Consider the following 19,589-nt stretch of genomic DNA (forward strand, 5'->3'; position numbering starts at 1 on the left):
TTTCATCTTGTTATGAAAATAGATACGATTTCTACAATATCACAATATATACGTATTTATTTTAATATTTTTCCTAAACTTTTTTAAAATGTTTAACAAGAAAATTCTTTGAATTATACAAAAATTAAATATTTTACAACTTCTTTCAATGATTTAAAATTAATTTAGTAGGAAATATTTTTAATAATGTAATCATAGTTTTTTAATTTATTTTATATAGAAGGTTCCTGTGATAATAAAATAAATTAATTACCTTCTATATAAAATAAATTAAAAAAATATCAATACCGTAATAATATTTGAACTTAATTAGTAAAAAAAATTGCTCAATTAAAAACGTTTCTCTTAATTATTAAAACTGTTATAAAACTACTTTTTTTGTTAAATTTTTAAAATTATATTTAAAAATTCAACATTTAAAAGTAAATTAAAAAAAAAGTTATTTCATTTTTGTAGAATTTTAATATATTAAAAATTAAAATTATTTACATAAAATCACATTTATTCTATTTTTTTTTTTAATTTTATTATTTTTTTTTTTATATAAAAAGTGCGAACATCAACAGCTATGATCAGGTGAAAATTGGTAGCTATGAAAATATGACGTACAGCTAACAGGAAATCGAACACAGGACCCCCACACTAAATGTTGAGATGCTACCTACGCAGCCACGGAGTTCGGTTTTATTTATTTTTTTATTTACACTTCAAATTAAACATCTTTAAAATTAATTTCATTATATTGCAACAAAAAATAAAAGCATTTAAAATTTATTTCTATTTTAATTTTTTTTAATTTACTCTCTTTATTATACACAATCTAAAATTACAAAATAATTTTTGTAATTTTAAATCAAATATGACTTGTAAATTTTAATTATTATATAAAATAAATTAAAATTTCAGCAATTTAAAAATATAAACAAATATAAATAATTTATAGATAACATTTAAAAAATTATTTTTTTATTTTTAGAAAAATTTTTTTTACTCGAAAAAAAAATTCATTCATACACACTAAAAAAAAATGATAAAAAAGCATATATATATATTTTTTTATATATATATATATCGGTGACAAACGGAATTTACGAGACAAATAGATTTAAATAAAGTATTAATACATACATAATTATACGTAATAAAATAAAGAAAATAGTGTTTATATTTTATTAAAAAAAAAATAGAAAAAATATTTACGAGCTTACTGTTAAAAAAATTATTATTTTTTTTAAAATAAGGAAAATCAAAAATAATATTTTTTCATTGGTATAGATATTAATATTCTTACTACTAAAGTGAAGGTCGTGGTTTCAATTCCCGGTTAGGGTTTTTAAAATTTATAAAAAATTAATGCTAAAAAAGTCGATAATGATTAACACTAAATAATTCAGCTGTACAAAAAAAAAATTAATGAATTATATTTATTGATATTAAATAAGTCATTAAAACTGTTGGAATACATTTAACTTTAAAAAAATATTTGCACTTTTTTTCTCTGTTCGTCCCTGCCAAAAATATTCTGTTATAAAATTAAATTGTTTCTTTTTTAATTATTTGAAAAGAAAATTAATTTTTTTAATTATATATATATATATATATAAAATTAATTTTTTTAATGAGTAGAAATGAAGTGAAACCCAAAAAGTAACATATGTTATTATCATAATATATTATTAAGTAAAAACGGGGGAAAAAAATTGTCGTTTAATTAAAATTAACAATAAGCACATAAATAATTAAATATAATTATTACTAAAATATTCTCTTACTTGATTTACTGTTTTCTTTTTGAAGTGGACAAATAATTTATTCGTAAATTATTTCGAAGAAAATATATAAGAATTTTCTTACTTTTAATAATGTAATGATTCAGCGACGGTGAAACGTCGAATGGGATAAAAGAGCGTTCGACAAACGTTTAAATACCTATAGAGTGTAGGGATACTTGGAGGGGTGGAGGGTGGGGATTATATAAGCAGTGGTGGTGGGTGTAATATAACAGTGGGGTTGGTAACTCCCACCACAAAACTTAGTCAACCCAAACCAAACAACAAAATAAAAACTACGGTTCCCCTCCTATTAATGTAGCACTCTTGTCATCATTGAACATTGGCATACTCCAACACCCACCCCCATATTTACATCAATGAAACTAACATTACCTACTCCAGTAAAATATCCGCCCAAACCTACATACCACCCCAATTTTTTTTTTTCAAATATATGAATAATATGCACACTCATTTTTTAAATTCTTTAATGTTTTTACATAATTCTACATATATATATATATATATATATAAATATACAGAGTGTCCCATATAAAACGCAACCCAACCTTATATTGGTAGGTATTGAAATAATAAAAAGGCATATGTATAAATGTAATTTTTATTATTACCATCCATTACCTTACATTTACAGTAAATGTTGGAAGTGGCCGCCATCTTCTTGAATACAAGCTTCAATTCTTTTTACAGCGTTTCCTGCAGCTTTTTTCAAAGTTTGTGGGTGGATATTTAATACAGCTTGTTCAATATTGACTTTCAATCGTTCAAGTGTTCGTGGTTTGTTGCTGTAGCCTTTTTCTTTGAGGTAACCCCTTACAAAAAAATCCGACGCAGTCAAATCTGGAGATCTTAGTGGCCACAAGACCGATAACACGATTACCAAAGAATTCCTCGACGAAATCAGAAGTTGAACCTGCGTAGTGCGATGTCGCACAGTCATGTTGTAGCTAGCAGTGTCTGTCTTCCTCTTCCAAGAGTGCGATGAATTGAAATAAAATATCCTGATATCGTTTTGCATTAATGGTGTACTCGAAAAAAATAGGACCGATTATTTTCTTCCGCGAATATCGCGCACCACACGCCTAACTTCTGCGGGTGTAAATTGTTTTTCGTAATAAACGTGCGGATTTTCAGCGCTCCAAATTCTACTGTTTTGGCTGTTTACGTAGCCATCCAAATGAAACCGTGCTTCATCTGTGAAAAATAACGAATCCATAACGTTAATTCCCTCGCGCAGAAATCGAAGGAACCTTTGGCAATATTATACCCGTTTACTTTGTCGGGCTCAAGAAGTTGATGAACCGTTTGAATGCGATAAAGTCGTAATTGTAATCGTTTGGTCGCCCGATGAACAGTCGATTTAAACAAATTAATTTCAGCAGACAAACGTCTAATCGATTTATTTGGCGAGGCGAGTAATCGGTCTTTAATTTCAGCGACTGTATCTGTATTCAACACTGACGCAGATCTTTTGTGTTCCTTATTATTAACAGAACCGGTCTCTCTAAATTTTGTGACTAACCTTAATACTGATGTTTTGTTAGGAGCTGGTTTATCTGGGTACTTATGGCGAAACAAATCTTGCACTGCAACCGCTGATTTCGTACTGAAGTACGACTCGACAATGAAAACACGTTCATCTAGCGAAAACACCATCTTGTCTCTAGCAATACACTGAACGTTATGATTGCATTGTTGTTACTATCGGTAGGTAGTGTTCTACTGCGTCGCTGCGATGTTCAGATTTTGGACGAGTCCATTTCAGTAACAATTAAGGGAGTAAGTGTGACTTTTGAAATTTCATGGATGAGTGATTGATGAGTTGCGTTTTATATGGGACACTCTGTATATACGTTACGGTAAATTTGAATATTCGGATGATTATGCATAATTACGGGTGAATTTGATTTTGATTAATCGCCTCCAATGTTGGAGAATTTAATAAATATACAGAGTGCCACGAAAATAGTGAGCTTGCTATACTTTCTACTTGTAAAACTAAACAAAAAATATCCTTAGGAAAAATGGCAATTTTTCCTCCGTTTTCTCACTGTCCGCCATTTTTTTATCTTTATATATATATATTTCTTGTGTGCGTGTGTATGTCACAGAACTCCTCCTAAACGGCTGGACTGATTTTGATGAAATTTTTTGTGTTCAAGGGGATTCGAGAATGATTTAGATTTACAATTTGGTCCACTGGAAAATGTTTTTTAAACTTAATTTTCTATTTATAAGTAGTTGTTGATTTTGGAATGTTTTACATTGGATTCGGCAGACTACACTACCATCGCAGTATCGAATATTCAATAATATTCTATTTTAATTTTAGTTTGTCCCGACAGTTGGTGCTGCGATCAAATTGAGAAAAATATTTCGTAATTTTGTGTATTATTTTATTACAAAAAATCGCAAGAAAACAGTTTTTTAATAAATAAGAGGCTAATAAATCAGATGGAAATGTAAACAAAGGAAAACCAATCAGATAATGCAAGATGGCCGCTGTCAAACACAACGACCAATCACAAAGAGCTCGTATGGCCGTTGCCAATGTAAACAAAATTACAACTGATTAAGTAACAAGTAGGCAGTACTGCGATCGCGTTTAGAATTGTGCGCGTATTGAGAAATATATTATTATTTATTGAAATAACGTTTTAAAGTGTAATTAAAAAATATACATTGTGCAAATTTGTAAGGTACAGTATTGAAGTGAAAATGTCTTTTTTAATTTATTTATGTGTTGTTGATCTTGGGATGGTTAAGGTTCACAATTGGGTCCGGTAGGCAGCGTGTGGGTCTGGTAGGCAGAGCTGCGATCGCGTTTTAGAAGTTTTTTTTTTTAATTTTTGGTTTATCAGTCAAACCCGGTAGTTGGTGCTGCGATCGGATTCTAGGAATTTTTTTTATTTTGTTGCTTTTTCGCATATCAGTTACTTGCGTCGTTGCTTAGTGTTGTTCTTACATTAAAATTCGTATTTAGAAAATAGTTTGAATTAAATCCGATAGGTAGTACTGTTGTTTTGCCATTTGAATTTATTTACATTCTGACTTTTATAAAGTGAAAGGTTAAATTTTGTTAAATTGCTAATGTTCAATTTTTTAAGGTTTTATGAAACTTTCAATTGTTGTCATTTAATCTGTATGTATACTCAAATCTAGCGATAACGAAGCATTGCCGAGTCTGGTAGAATTGCGCGCTTATTGAGAATATTATATTATATTATTATTTATTGAAATAACGTTTTAAAGTGTAATTAAAAAATATACATCGTGCAAATTTGTAAGGTGCAGTATTGAAGTGAGTATTTTACATGATTTTTCATGAATTTTAATGATGTATAAACGTGCATTCAATAACAATGAACTTAACCTACAAATTTAAATTGTCAGTTCTCATTTGATTCTATGCAACTTATGAAGTATTGAACGACTGTTTGAAAACAAAAAATTTAAGTTTGTAAAATAAATTATAACATTTATAAAATTAAAATATAAGTTACTTATAATATAGTTAAAGTATGTTTAAAAAATTCAATTTATAATGTTTTAGCCGATTAATTTTATAAAAAGGTTTCTAAAATTATTTTTAATTTACAATTATCTAAAATTAGATAAAATAGATGTTAAAATAAAGAATGAGAAAAATGATAAAAATTTCTACTAAAATTTTAACTACGTTGCTTTTTTACAGTGATTTAATTTTTTTATTAATTGATTAATTAAGCTGTTACATGGCTATGAAACATCAAAATTATTAAATAAAAAAATAAAGATGTAGAAGGTACTTTTTTTAGAATGATGTTAAATGAAAATTAGTAGTAATTTGGATGAAAATTTATTAATTACACTAATTTTACGACGTTTCGATTTTTTAATTCAATTTTCATCGGACATCTCAATATTTAGTGAAAATAAATATTAATTAATCAATAAACCCATTACAATAATACAACAATCACAAACTGATAATATCATTTTAATGAAATTTAGAACACATTCCTGCTAATTTTAACTTAAGTTACTTATATTTATGTGTGTGCATTTATTACAGAATAATGCCGCTTCAGGACAACCTCTATCAGGTCCGCTAGATTTTATATAAAAATTTATATCTCAAGTTCGAATTGAGGAATCACATTAATATTTGGTAAGAATCTTGATTATAAAGTTTTAAAATTAGCTAAAAATCAGGAATTAAATACTTTCGCATATCATAAAACGGCGGCCATATTTATTTTTCAATCCGTTATACCTACATAAATATTAGTTTTATTAAAATTTATATTATTTGTTAAAATATTAAGCTTTTTATTTTGAACAAAATGACATTTTATTTTTTTAAATCGGTTAACGAATAGTCGATGTAAAGGAGAAAATTGATTTTATGATTTAGTCATAATTATTAAGTCTATTAATATGAGAAAGTTATTAATTAATTTGATATTAATTTATAACACTAGAATTAACGATAAATAAATTTTAAAAAAATATTTCATCGAATCGAACGTAAAGTGGAGGACATGAAAACAGACATATAATTACATCAATAACTCGATTATTAGTTAACCGATTTTCAAAACTAAAATGTCATTTTATTCAAAATAAAAGGCTTATTATTTTAGTAAAGTCATACATTTTGATAAACCTAATATTTATGGAGATCTAACGATCTGAAAAATAAACACGGGCGACATTTTATAATTTTCAAAGGTATTTTAACTCCTAATTTTCTGCTAATTTAAAAACTTTATTACTAAGATGCTTACCAAGAAATAATGTTATTCATCTATCCGAACTTGAGATATAAATTATTACAAAAAAATAACAAAATGGCAAACAGGGAAAGAACGAAAGAAAAATTGCCATTTTGGCTAAGGATATTTTTTGTTTTGTTTTACAAATATAAAATCCGAAAAAAAATATAACCAGCCCACCATTTTAGAAACACTCTGTACACATATACAGAATATTTCATTTTAATTGCCCCAGGCGAATTTCTCGTAAACTACTCACAACACAAAAATAACCCAAACCAAAGTGACTCAAAAATTGGAGGGTGACTCCTCATGGTAACCTTGGATTTGATTTGACCTTGACCTTATTTCAGGGTAACAATTATTTCAAATTGTATGACCTATTTTTGATCCTACCTAAAAGAGCAGATAATTTTACATGGTAATACATATGACCTTGGAACGTTTTTGAAGGTCATACAACTAACCATCAGAGATAGTGTTACACGAGTGACACGTTTTTCAAGGTCATCCAATATTCCTGGCTATTTATCTTGTATATTATGGAAAACAGCATAAAAATTACTTTATAGAAGTTATGCGGATAGAAAGGGAAATCCAAACGGTAACCTTGACCATGACGTTCTCTTTGGATATCATTCCAAGGTCACTGATATTTCTCAAATGGAATTACCTTTTTCGAGAGCACCAATAAAAAAGAGCGAAAAATGTCACGTTGACATTTTTGAATAAGATCATGACGTTTTATGATTGTTTTATTTTTTCCAGCTTCTTGAAATTCAAGGTTTAGAAGTTAATCGGTATCCGATTAACAGAATTTCCTGATTCAAGACAGTACCAGATAGCAATCTTCTTCTCGCAACTTAGAAACCAGTGACTAAATATCTGCAATAAGAATCCAGCACCCGTATAACACATGGTTAGCCGTATGACCTTTTAAAACCTTCCAAGGTCATATGTGTGACCACATATTCCAATGTAAAGTATCTGGTTTTTTTTTCATTGGTGGGGTCAAAAATAGGACATCCCATTTGAAAAAAAATCTTTAACCTTGATATAAGGTCAAGGTCAAATGCAAGGTCATCATGAGGTGTCATCCTAATCTGAGTAAATTTTGTTTAGGGCATTGTTTTTGTTTGCGTAATTTACGGGAAAATCGCCTGGGGCGATTAAAATATATCTCTCTCTCTACATATATATATATATATTTACATATAAAAATGTTAAGTTCGTTTGTGTACGCTTCAAAAACTCAAAATGTTCTGCACCGATTGAGCTCAAATTTTAGCACGATATATAACCCGCATCAAAGATTGTTTTTATCTATTTTTCACATCAGTCCCATACCCGCGACCGCGAGAAAACACTTTTTTTAACTGTCAGCTATGTACCAGTGACCGCGCAATCTGCCGGAAGCGAGGGGAACACTCGCCATACTAGCTAACGACAACCGCAGTCACATGTGAAACAATACCTGTTCTCAATTACATTGTTTATTAACAAAAAAAAAAAAAAACGTATCCATTTGCATCTGATTCAGATTATTATACAATCTGAATTAAATATTCACTTTAATCGAGGTACTTTTGTGCGATCGTGTCGTGATTGAGCTGCGCCTTTCACCAAGCTCTGAATGTATTAGAAAACGACCAACAGTGGGATATATGTATTAATGACGCGTACAATACTGCACATCCAAACCAAATTCGCGCATTAATCGCAATTATATTGACCGCTTGCTTCCCTTCATCTCCCACAGAGTTATGGGAAAGATATCGATCGCATATGGCTGAGGATACTTTGCATAGAGTACGCCTAGAAAATACCAATATGACCGTGGAATTTACAGAAGGCATTTACAACGAAGCATTGATAAATATTGAATACAAGTGCTTAGCTATTGCAAATAAAGTTCTTAGTCAACTGGGAATGCCAGCACCCACCCGAGCTCCGATTGCTTCATTTGATGTGGATTTACGCCGTGAACAGAGTTACAACATTGGTGATCTTCAGTCATATGTCCGATCAAACATTCCCAAATTAACGCGTGAAGAGAAAGGCATTTATGATCGCATAATTCAAATGATAAATGACGGAGTTGGAGGGACCTTCTTCTTGGATGCGCCAGGAGGAACTGGGAAAACATTCCTCATTAGATTGATTCTAGCAACGGTTCGATCAAAAAATGACAATTATCCTGTTGCGGAACATTAATCAGCCAAAACTCTGCAACGGCACGCGACTTGCAGTTAAGAAATTGATGAATAACGTAGTGGAAGCAACGATTTTAACGGGGCCTTTCAAAGGTGAAGATGTCCTCATTCCTCGAATACCCATAATCCCGACCGATACACCATTTTAATTTAAAAGATTGCAATTCCCCATTCGATTGGCATTTGCAATCACAATCGATAAAGCTCAAGGTCAATCTTTAGAATTGTGTGGTTTAGACTTAGATGCGGATTGCTTCTCACATGGGCAACTGTATATTGCGTGTTCCCGAGTCGGCAAACCAGATAGCCTTTATATCTACGCAGACAGTGGAAAAACAAAAAATATTGTATATCCACAAGTATTGCAAAATTAAACTTCTATGAAACGTATGCATTGTTTTGTTTCTTATCCATGCAACCACAATGTGCCACAGCGAAGCGTGGCGGGTAGAGCTAGTATATATATATATATATAAAATTAAAGTTAACTCATAAAATTTCTTTAAACCAATTATAGAATGATTAATTAAAATATTAACAATAGCAAGATTATAATTTGTCTAGTAATTTGTTGATATAAATTGACAGTATTAAATACTAAAAGGTATTAATTAATATTAATTATAAAATTAACTTCGAAATAATATTATTATAGTTTATTACTTAATGCATTTAATTAAAAACAGTCTTGAAGTACAGAAACTATATTCTACTATGTTTTAATAGTGTAATATGTTTTACATATATCGATGTAACTTATTGAACAATTTATCTATTATACATACATAGATAGACAGAAGTTCTAAAATATTCCTGCTTCAAAGTTTACCTAATTAAAATAATGAACAACTTTCTTATAAAATATAAGTTTCGATACAGTTCTGTTTTTCAATTAAACATAAAAAAAAAATTTGATGTGGACATCACATGATTTTCTTACACGCCTATCACATTACATATGCACATTTAAAAAAAATGAAAACTACATTTTATTTCATTAATAACTTCTGATATTTTTTTTTTTTTTGAATTATTATTTATCGTCAAATTTTCTTTACAATCACAGGTTAATAAATTATTAATTAATCAATATATTTAAATTAAAAAAAAAAAAAATTAAAATAAAAAAGGAAACGAGAAGTCTGATTCCAACCGATTTGCCTTCCCCTTGTAAGATTCAATATCAAGTATCAATATCAAGATTCAATATCGAATATTTTAATTAAAATTTAATTTCACTGTAACTCTGGGACTAATAAAAATAAGTACCACTTATGAAACATCGTTGAAAAGCTCTTAATGAGGGCTTACTACTTAAGAAAAACTCTAAAATCCAATTTTTTGGGGATTTTGAGCTTTTTTGAACATTTTTAGTTGAATCGATTGTAATCAAAAGATGAAATGTACAACTAGATGTTACAACAAGTCTAAATCCAAAATTTCAAAATCCTACGGCAAATCATTTTTGTTTTATGATTTGCCGTACGTACAGACATCACGGCGAAACTAGTAAAAATAAATTCAAGGGTAATCAAAATGGATATTTCCGTTGAAAACTGAAAACCAAAATTTTTCGTGATCACAATATTTTCTTTACTTCGAAAAAAGAAGTAAAAAAAAAACTTTTTAGAATTGTTTCAAAAATACAAAGATACTGCTATAATTCTAAATAAATAAAGTTGTAACTTTCTATGAAGGAGATGAAAACTTCTATAAAGTAAACTCTGTAGCGGTCAAACTTGTTATCCAAAAATCAACTGATTTTTGAACTCGAATATTTTAAGATTCGAGTCTTTGTAAATGCAGTTGTTTTTATATTGATTTGAATGTAATAATGTGGATACCGGTGTTCTTTAGTGGTTGGGTTTCAATTAATCACACGTCTTACGAGCCGTGGTCGACCACTCGACCAGACTTGTAGGTCGACCAGACTTGTAAACATACAAGTCTGCTTCAGACTGTATGTTTACCATTATATTTAAACTTATATTGCACTACATCTGCAGCTACGCCAGGCCTGGAAAACTTGTAGCAAAAGTTATTTCATTTGCCTATATACACACAGACTAGTAATTATTTGACTGAAAAACTAGTTAGAGACTGGAAAATTAGTTTGAGAAAACAGACTAAAAGGTAAGCGCTAAAAAAATTAAGATCCTTTATTTAAATATAATGGATAATTTTCCAGATGGATTTAAATATAAAAAATATTTTTTGTTACCACAGACCGTTGGAATGGGGTGGGAAAAATATTTTTATAGTCCTTTGAACGCCTATTGATGTAAACAATATAGTTGAAAATACTTCGATTAATTAACTCCTTTAAAATAAGATATAGCTAAAAAAAAGAAAAAAATTATAGCCATTTTTTGGGGAGAGGGTGAATAATAAATAAAAATTTGTTTGATAATTTGTGATCTTGATATAAAAAACTACAACTTTTGTAAACAGAAATTCTTGCTAAAGGCCCCTTCTTAGAAGAAGAAGAAAGTCTGTTCATATATATGCTTGTTTATTTCATAAATATTTCGACACCAGCGCCGCCTACCGGGTATAGTTTTTTGTAAGAGTCTTTCTTTTCAGTTAATTAATATATATTCTGAATATGAGCCAAATAGGATCATAAATGCAATTTTTTGAAATATCTCGACCCCCAGCACCACCTAGCGGGTCCATTTTTTGTAAAACTATTTATTTTCACGTAACTAATATATATTTTGAATATGAGCCAAATTGGACCTTAAATACAATTTTTCGAAATATGAGCCAAATCGGATTATAAATAAAATTTTTCTAAATATCTCGACCCCAGCGCCACCTAGCGGGTCTAAACTAATTCAGAAACCTTCGTGGGCGTGCGCATAAGTCACGAAAGTTTCTCGCGATCAGATGAATGGTATATGAACGCATACGGGACAAACAAAAAAACATTCATTTTCATATACATATATAGACAGTGGAAAAATAATTATACATGAAAAAAGTTACCCAAGGTTTATTTTATTTTATTTTTTTTGTAAAATTATCATCATATGATTAAATAGCCCAAAAAGATTTTTTTTTAATTTTTTCCTGCTTTCTTATCACCTTCCATGAAAATTTTTGATTTTTTTTTTTTTTTACGTTTCTTATTTAATAGAAGAAACTAAAAATAATTCCACTAAAAAATTTATAACCAATAAAAATTTATCAAAGATTTCTTTTTTTGATAGGATGGGGGTGAATTATGATGAAATTTTATAATAATAATAATAAAAGTTTATTATTTAACCTTTTTATACTATTAAAAGTTTAAATGAACCCAAAAATTATTTTTTTTTAAATTCAAAGGGTTTTTACGTATTAGCCTGACGACCATAACCATCATTATCCCATAACTTTGAAAATAGTTGAAAGTTACGGGATCATTAACATGTTTTACATATTAAAAATATAAGCCGTATTACTTATAATTATAGATATAAATTATAATTTAACTATACTTAACCTACGCTCGCTAATCTTGTGTTAATTAGTCCAGGTTAGCGAGCGGAGGGTAAATATGGTTAAATTATATTTATAAAATAAATATAAATTATATTTATAAAATATATAAATTATAAAAATGGTAATGTAATGGTTACATCGAATGATAATAACAATAACCCAAAAGTTTGCAATTTATTGGTCGACGGGGTAATACGTACGTACACAAAAATGTTATTTTCTAACTTCTGATCGACTGCCCTACTCTCAATATTGTCCCCAAAGATTTTTTTTGGGGTCAGTTGCATTACTACTATACCTCTCTTTTTTCCTGTTTAGCCTCCGGTAACTACCGTTCAGATAATACATCAGAGGATGATATGTATGAGTGTAAATGAAGTGTTAGTCTTGTACATTCTCAGTTCGACTATTTCTGAGATGTGTGGTTAATTGAAACCCAACCAGCAAAGAACACCGGTATCCACGATCTAGTATTCAAATCCGTGTAAAAATAACTAGCTTTACTTGGACTTGAACGCTGGAACTCTCGACTTCCAAAACTCAACTGATTTGGGAAGACGCGTTCACCACTAGACCAACCCGGTGGGTTATTACTACTATATCTAGGAAGAAACAAAAAAAAAAAACGGTTAAAAATTTGCAATAAACAAAACGATAGCTTTTCAATTACTGGTGAAGCGCGGAATTCAGAGGAATTTATTTTTAAAATGGTAAATAAGCATACACGTATGTACTGAACGTAATATAAAATGGGGTTATGTTTGCAAAAGTTTGAGAAAATTGATCCCCAAAACACTTCCCTCCGATCGACCATAAAATTTTACCAACTAATTGCCCTACATACACGAATCACTATACAAAATTTCATCAAAATCAGTTTATCAAGTCAAAAGTTATTAAGGTTCAAACACTCGCAGGTTCAACGCACGTACAAATGTATTTACATTTCCCTAACCCAATTTTTTTTTTGTTTGTGGTACGGATCATAAAATTCGAGAAATGCAAAAAAACTCATACCACAATTTTTTGACTGATTATCATACATTCTTTCATGCAGCATATGATACCAGAAAAATAAAAATATATATTTGCAAAATTAACATGTAATGTTAATTTATTTATGAGCCTTCATTAGACGTTAATGTATTTTATAAACTTTAAAGCAAATCATATTTTTTAACATAAAATTAATATCTAATTGAAAAATAAAATCGAAATTATTTATTTATTTTTTTTAAATAAGAAAAAATATACGTTTTACTCACATTGACATGTTGTTGATTGATGTAAGAACACATGGTGACCTTTTTTTCTTCTAAATATTTATTTACCATACTAATTTACAATTCAATTAGAAATATTCATTTATATTTACAAGTAATATTTACTTTACATAAATAAAATAACGTGAGATAACTCAATAAAAAATTAGCAATATTAAAAATGAGTAAAATAAATGAACTATACCGGAGAGTAACCACAACGCACGCACTAATACTACTGTGATTTGTTATAACTGTCGATGGATGAAGAAGGGTTTGAACATGACGTCATGTTATTCCTCTTGTATATACAGTCAACGAGCAGCTAGAATGCGAGTTTACGTCTTCTCCCTCTGTCTATATAGAACAGCACATTGTACGTAAAGCACAACAGTCAAATTTTTTATATAACCGTAACTAGTATGAGTCATCATATTTGTATAACAATAAATCAGTTGTTAAAATAAAGTTTAAAAATTTTATATTTTTTAACATGAATTAAAACGTAATATTTAATACGTATTTTTTGTATCTGCAATTATATTTTTAGAAAAAAGATAGTTTATTTGTTTGTTCCTGGAAATGTAATTAATTATTGAACCTATATGAAAAATTCCTACATAGTTTAAAAAACTTACTCCTTTCTGATTGTCATCCCTTTTCGAACCCGAACTCAACATAAAAATATTATTAAACATGTAAATAAAAAAAATCTTGTTTTGAAAAAACTGATTGTTTAAATATATATATAACAAAGTTTTATATATATATAAGTTATTATATATATATATATATAACAAAGTTTGGAATCTGATTTTAAATGTACAGAACCACAATCCTTTAGAATTATCAAAGATTGAAAAAATTTTAAATTCCCGTAATCTCCCTCAGACCCTTTTTTTTTTTTTAATTTCTTGACCTTTCATGAGGTCAGGCCAGGGACTACAAAAAACAAAATTGAGGGTAATGTTTGTATGTACAAACATATTTACGTGTGTCGGTGCGTTTGAAGGTTGATACGTTTTGTCTGGATAAACCAATTTTGATGCAATTTGGCACAGATACTTTTGTATATGGGACAATTTGTTGGAAAAATTTTAGACCCTTGGATCTCCAAGGGTAGAGGGTAGCTAGTTGCTTTGGGGTCAATTTTCTCAAAATTTTCCTAAAAAAATCTCACTTTATATTAAACATGCGTATATTACCACATTTTTTTATTAAATAAATTTTTTTTGTCTTCCTAAAAAATACTTTAGGGTAATATTAACGGGATTGATCTCAAGTTCTCTCTTTCCCCAAAAATTGAAAAAAACCTATTTTTTTATTGATTATATATTTTTTTACCGAATTTTTTTTTATGTCTCGTATGCATAGTAGTAGTTCAAGTAACCCCAAAAAAATACTTTAGGGTAATGTTGTGAGTGGTAGAGAAGCAAAAAAATTTTAAAAATATTGATTTTTTTTAACTTTTTGGTTCATTACGCACGACAGAACGAATACAGTAAATACGGTTGGGGTATAAGGTTGTGTGTATGCGCGCACGCACGTCTGTTACTATTTTCCTCAAAAACTACTGGACCGATTTCGATCCGGTTTTTTTGTATTACATAAGTATCACTTCAGAGCAGGTTTTTAGACGTGATTTACGAATATAGGCTACCACGGGGCGCTGCAGTAGATGTTTCTATAAAACGGCTGGGCCGATTTTGATGCGGTTTTTGCATTATCTAGGTATCACTTCAGAGCAGAGGTTCTTAGATTAATTTTGCGGTGATAAGCCGCCAGGAGGCGCTGCAGTAGATGTGTTTCTTTAAAAAGACTGATTTCGATGAGGTTTTTTTCATTAATATCACTTCAGAACAGGTTCTTAGACGTGGTTTACAAATATAGGCTACACGGGGTGCTGCAGTAGACATGTTTATTCAAAAAGGCTTCGTGGTTTTTAAAAATGTTTAATTTTATCACTTGTTTAAATTATTAAAATAAAATTTTATCATAATCATCTCAACCCCTAGAAAAGAAATTTTAGATATCTTATTCATTATTGGTTGTCCAATTTTCAGTGAAATTTTTTTAAATCCTTTCTATTTATCGAACTATACGTAGAGAAATCTAAAGAATTTTTATGGAAAGTGATTTTGGGGTGGGCAGCACAAATAATATTTTTTTTTTTAATTTAAAAAAAAAAATTTCATTTATCTACTATAAAAGAATAAATAACCAATTTCATGAAAATACATATAACGACTTTATTATCAGCTTTTTCAAAATGCAATCTACTTTCAAAAGTAAAAACGCATGTACAAGCAACAGTGGTTCTTCTTATCTTTGTAGTGTTTGGATCTACAGATCCAAACTAGATCTATCTATACCAGAGGTTCCCAAACTTATTTTTCTCATAGACCACTTTCAAAATTTTGCTGGTTCCGGTGGACCCCCTGCAGCTACATTTCTACCATATTTCAAGTCGACGGAAAATGTGAAGATTAGATCTGACTATGAAAATTTGAGTTACGGCTGAGTTCCACGAACTAACAGCTTCCAAAAAAAAAAGTGAGAATTGATCGGTTAATTTTTGATTGACTGTGCTGTGAGTGGATGTCAAAAAAGGTAAAGTTGGCCGATCAAAAAAATGCTTCCATCCAACTTTACATTTTTGACATCTACTCACAGCAGAAGAAAACAATCAATTCTCACTTATTTTATTTAGAAAATTTCCCATTCAGAGTGGTAAAAAGCAAAAGAAAAATAGTATATTTTTTTGTGTTTCATTTATTCAAATATGTAATCATTACACTATTAATTATTATTGTTATCATATTGCAATGTAATATAATAAAATTGTCGTAATATAATTAAAATTAAACATTAATAACCTAATGTAACTTCTACAATGACAATCACAAAATAGTTACAATTTTAATGGGAGGGATGTACTTGATGGATTGACAGCAAATTATCAATATTTGGCTTCAGTTTTGTTAGGAATAAGCGCAAATCAACCCGTTCTGTGATATTGAATCTGCTCTTGTTTTTTTATAAACACACACTACAAGTCGTATTTCGTCCCTTTGCACGTCTGAACAAGCGTTGCGGACGGCGGCGGCGGCATCGGCGGCGCTTTGCAAGTCTCGACACGTTCGTTGTACTGAATATAGAATATGCAAGTTTTTACAAGTAACAGTCGCCGAGCTTCTCGAAAAATTATCTGCCTAGATCGATACGCAAAGTCAAGCCAACATTTTAGTTCTTCACTATCGAATCCACATGAATTTTCGTGGACCCCGCTTAGATGAATTGTAAACCCCCATTTTTTTGTCACGCCAAGGTAGACCCCCGTCGAGTCTCCCGTGGACCCCTGGGGGTCCACCTGGACCACTTTGGGAATCAATGATCTATACTGTTCTAGTAATTTTGTGAACAGATAAAATTAACTTTATTTTATCTTTTGACGATCAATTGTTATATTTATATTTTTATAAAATTCAATTAAGTATAATTAATGATAGGAAAAGTAAAAAATTATAATGTATAACACATAATTGTTCCTGAGGATGGATTAATAATCCGAAAGAGATCAAAAATTACTATTAAAAATTCTTGGTAAGTGGAAACTATGATATAATTTCTAGTTTTTTTTTTTTTTTTAATTTTAGTTTTATTTTTTATTGTGGTGAGTTTCTGACGTGTAACTATTTTTTATTTTTTTTTTTTTGTCTTCAGTCATTTGACTGGTTTGATGCAGCTCTCCAAGATTCCCTATCTAGTGCTAGTCGTTTCATTTCAGTATACCCTCTACATCCTACATCCCTAACAATTTGTTTTACATATTCCAAACGTGGCCTGCCTACACAATTTTTCCCTTCTACTTGTCCTTCCAATATTAAAGCGACTATTCCAGGATGCCTTAGTATGTGGCCTATAAGTCTGTCTCTTCTTTTAACTATATTTTTCCAAACGCTTCTTTCTTCATCTATTTGCCGCAATACCTCTTCATTTGTTACTTTATCCACCCGTCTGATTTTAAACATTCTCCTATAACACCGCATTTCAAAAGCTTCTAACCTTTTCTTCTCAGATACTCCGATTGTCCAAGTTTCACTTCCATATAAAGCGACACTCCAAACATACACTTTCAAAAATATTTTCCTGATATTTAAATTAATTTTTGATGTAAACAAATTATATTTCTTACTGAAGGCTCGTTTCGCTTGTGCTATTCGGCATTTTATATCGCTCCTGCTTCATACATCTTTAGTAATTCTACTTCCCAAATAACAAAATTCTTTTACCTCCTTAATCTTTTCTCCTCCTATTTTCACATTCAGTGGTCCATCTTTGTTATTTCTACTACATTTCATTACTTTTGTTTTGTTCTTGTTTATTTTCATGCGATAGTTCTTGCGTAGGACTTCATCTATGCCGTTCATTGTTTCTTCTAAATCCTTTTTACTCTCGGCTAGAATTACTATATCATCAGCAAATCGTAGCATCGTTATCTTTTCACCTTGTACTGTTACTCCGAATCTAAATTGTTCTTTAACATCATTAACTGCTAGTTCCATGTAAAGATTAAAAAGTAACGGAGATAGGGAACACCCTTGTCGGACTCCCTTTCGTATTACGGTTTCTTTCTTGTTATTCAATTGTTACTGTTGCTGTTTGGTTCCTGTACATGTTAGCAATTGTTCTTCTATCTCTGTATTTGAACCCTAATTTTTTTTTAAATGCTGTACATTTTATTCCAGTCTACGTTATCGAATGCCTTTTCTAGGTCTATAAACGCCAAGTATGTTGGTTTGTTTTTCTTTATTCTTCCTTCTACTATTAATGTGAGGCCTAAAATTGCTTCCCTTGTCCATATACTTTTCCTGAAACCAAATTGGTCTTCTCCTAACACTTCCTCCACACTCCTACCAATTCTTCTGTATAGAAATCTAGTTAAGATTTTTGATGCATGACTAGTTAAACTAATTGTTCTGTATTCTTCACATTTATCTGCCCCTGCTTTCTTTGGTATCATTACTATAACACTTTTTTTGAAGTCTGACGGAAATTCCCCTTTTTCATAAATATTACACACCAGTTTGTATAATCTATCAATCGCTTCCTCACCTGCACTGCGCAGTAATTCTACAGGTATTCTGTTTATTCCAGGAGCCTTTCTGCCATTTAAATCTTTAGTACATAATTATTTGTATTGAATGTCTCTTTATGCGTTTTTAATTTAATTCCTTACGCTTATTACCGTTATTAAAAATTATACTATAAGTATCGATTATGAATACAAAATATTATTTACAAAATCTTCGAATGAACGTAACAAAGAATTTACTAAAAATACAATTAGAGAGCTATACGATAATTTTATTGAAATAAATTTATAAGTAGAAACTCTTCTTAAGCAGTTTACAAAGAAATAAAAATTTGTAATTAAATTGCCGATCTCCGTGGTTGTGTGGTACCGTCTCGGTCTATTATCCGGGGTTCCAGGTTTGAATCCCGAGCAGACATGTAAATTTTTCATATTCTAAAAACTTCCATTTTCATATACCCACGTACTAGCTTCTTTGTAAGCTTCTGTGTGAATTAAATCATTAGTAAAAAAAAAAAAAAAAACAAGTCCGCATTCCAATTATGAAAGTTATCATCAGTAGAACTAGGAGAAATAAGCAATTTTTATTGTATTTATATTGTTGTTTAATTGCATTGTCCTCAAAGTTGTAACTTAGCTTCTCAACCAGAGAACAGAATAGGATGATTAAGTACTAAAGTGTGGTATGCAAAGGGGTCTGACTCAAAAAAAAAATGGAATCAGAGGATCGAAACGTGGACCCGTGTAGAACAAGAGAGGCAGCCTTTTTGCAGAAACCCACCGGGTTGGTCTAGTGGTTAACGCGTCTTCCCAAATCAGCTGATTTGGAAGTCGAGAGTTCAAGCGTTCAAGTCCAAGTAAAGCTAGTTATTTTTACACGGATTTGAATACTAGATCGTGGATACCGGTGTTCTTTGGTGGTTGGTTTCAATTAACCACACATCTCAGGAATGGTCGAACTGAGAATGTACAAGACTAACACT

General features: G+C 30.1%; 1 protein-coding gene across 3 annotated transcripts in view; it reads right to left on the reverse strand.

Annotated features, from left to right (window-relative positions):
• LOC142333711 (prohormone-1-like) overlaps nucleotides 1-13,720 on the reverse strand; it is a 255,626-nt gene extending 241,906 nt beyond the window's left edge. For 2 of the 3 annotated variants that reach the window (XM_075381150.1, XM_075381153.1), the window contains exon 1: nucleotides 1,773-1,888. The gene's annotated coding sequence lies outside the window, so the exon portion shown is untranslated. Of the gene's footprint in view, nucleotides 1-1,772; nucleotides 1,889-13,514 lie in introns of those variants that run through there. The other variant, XM_075381152.1, reaches the window with a different exon arrangement.
• Nucleotides 13,721-19,589: the final 5,869 nt, after the last annotated feature.

This window comes from Lycorma delicatula, chromosome 13 (genome assembly GCF_047948215.1).
Source record: "Lycorma delicatula isolate Av1 chromosome 13, ASM4794821v1, whole genome shotgun sequence".
Classification (NCBI taxonomy): domain Eukaryota; kingdom Metazoa; phylum Arthropoda; class Insecta; order Hemiptera; family Fulgoridae; genus Lycorma; species Lycorma delicatula.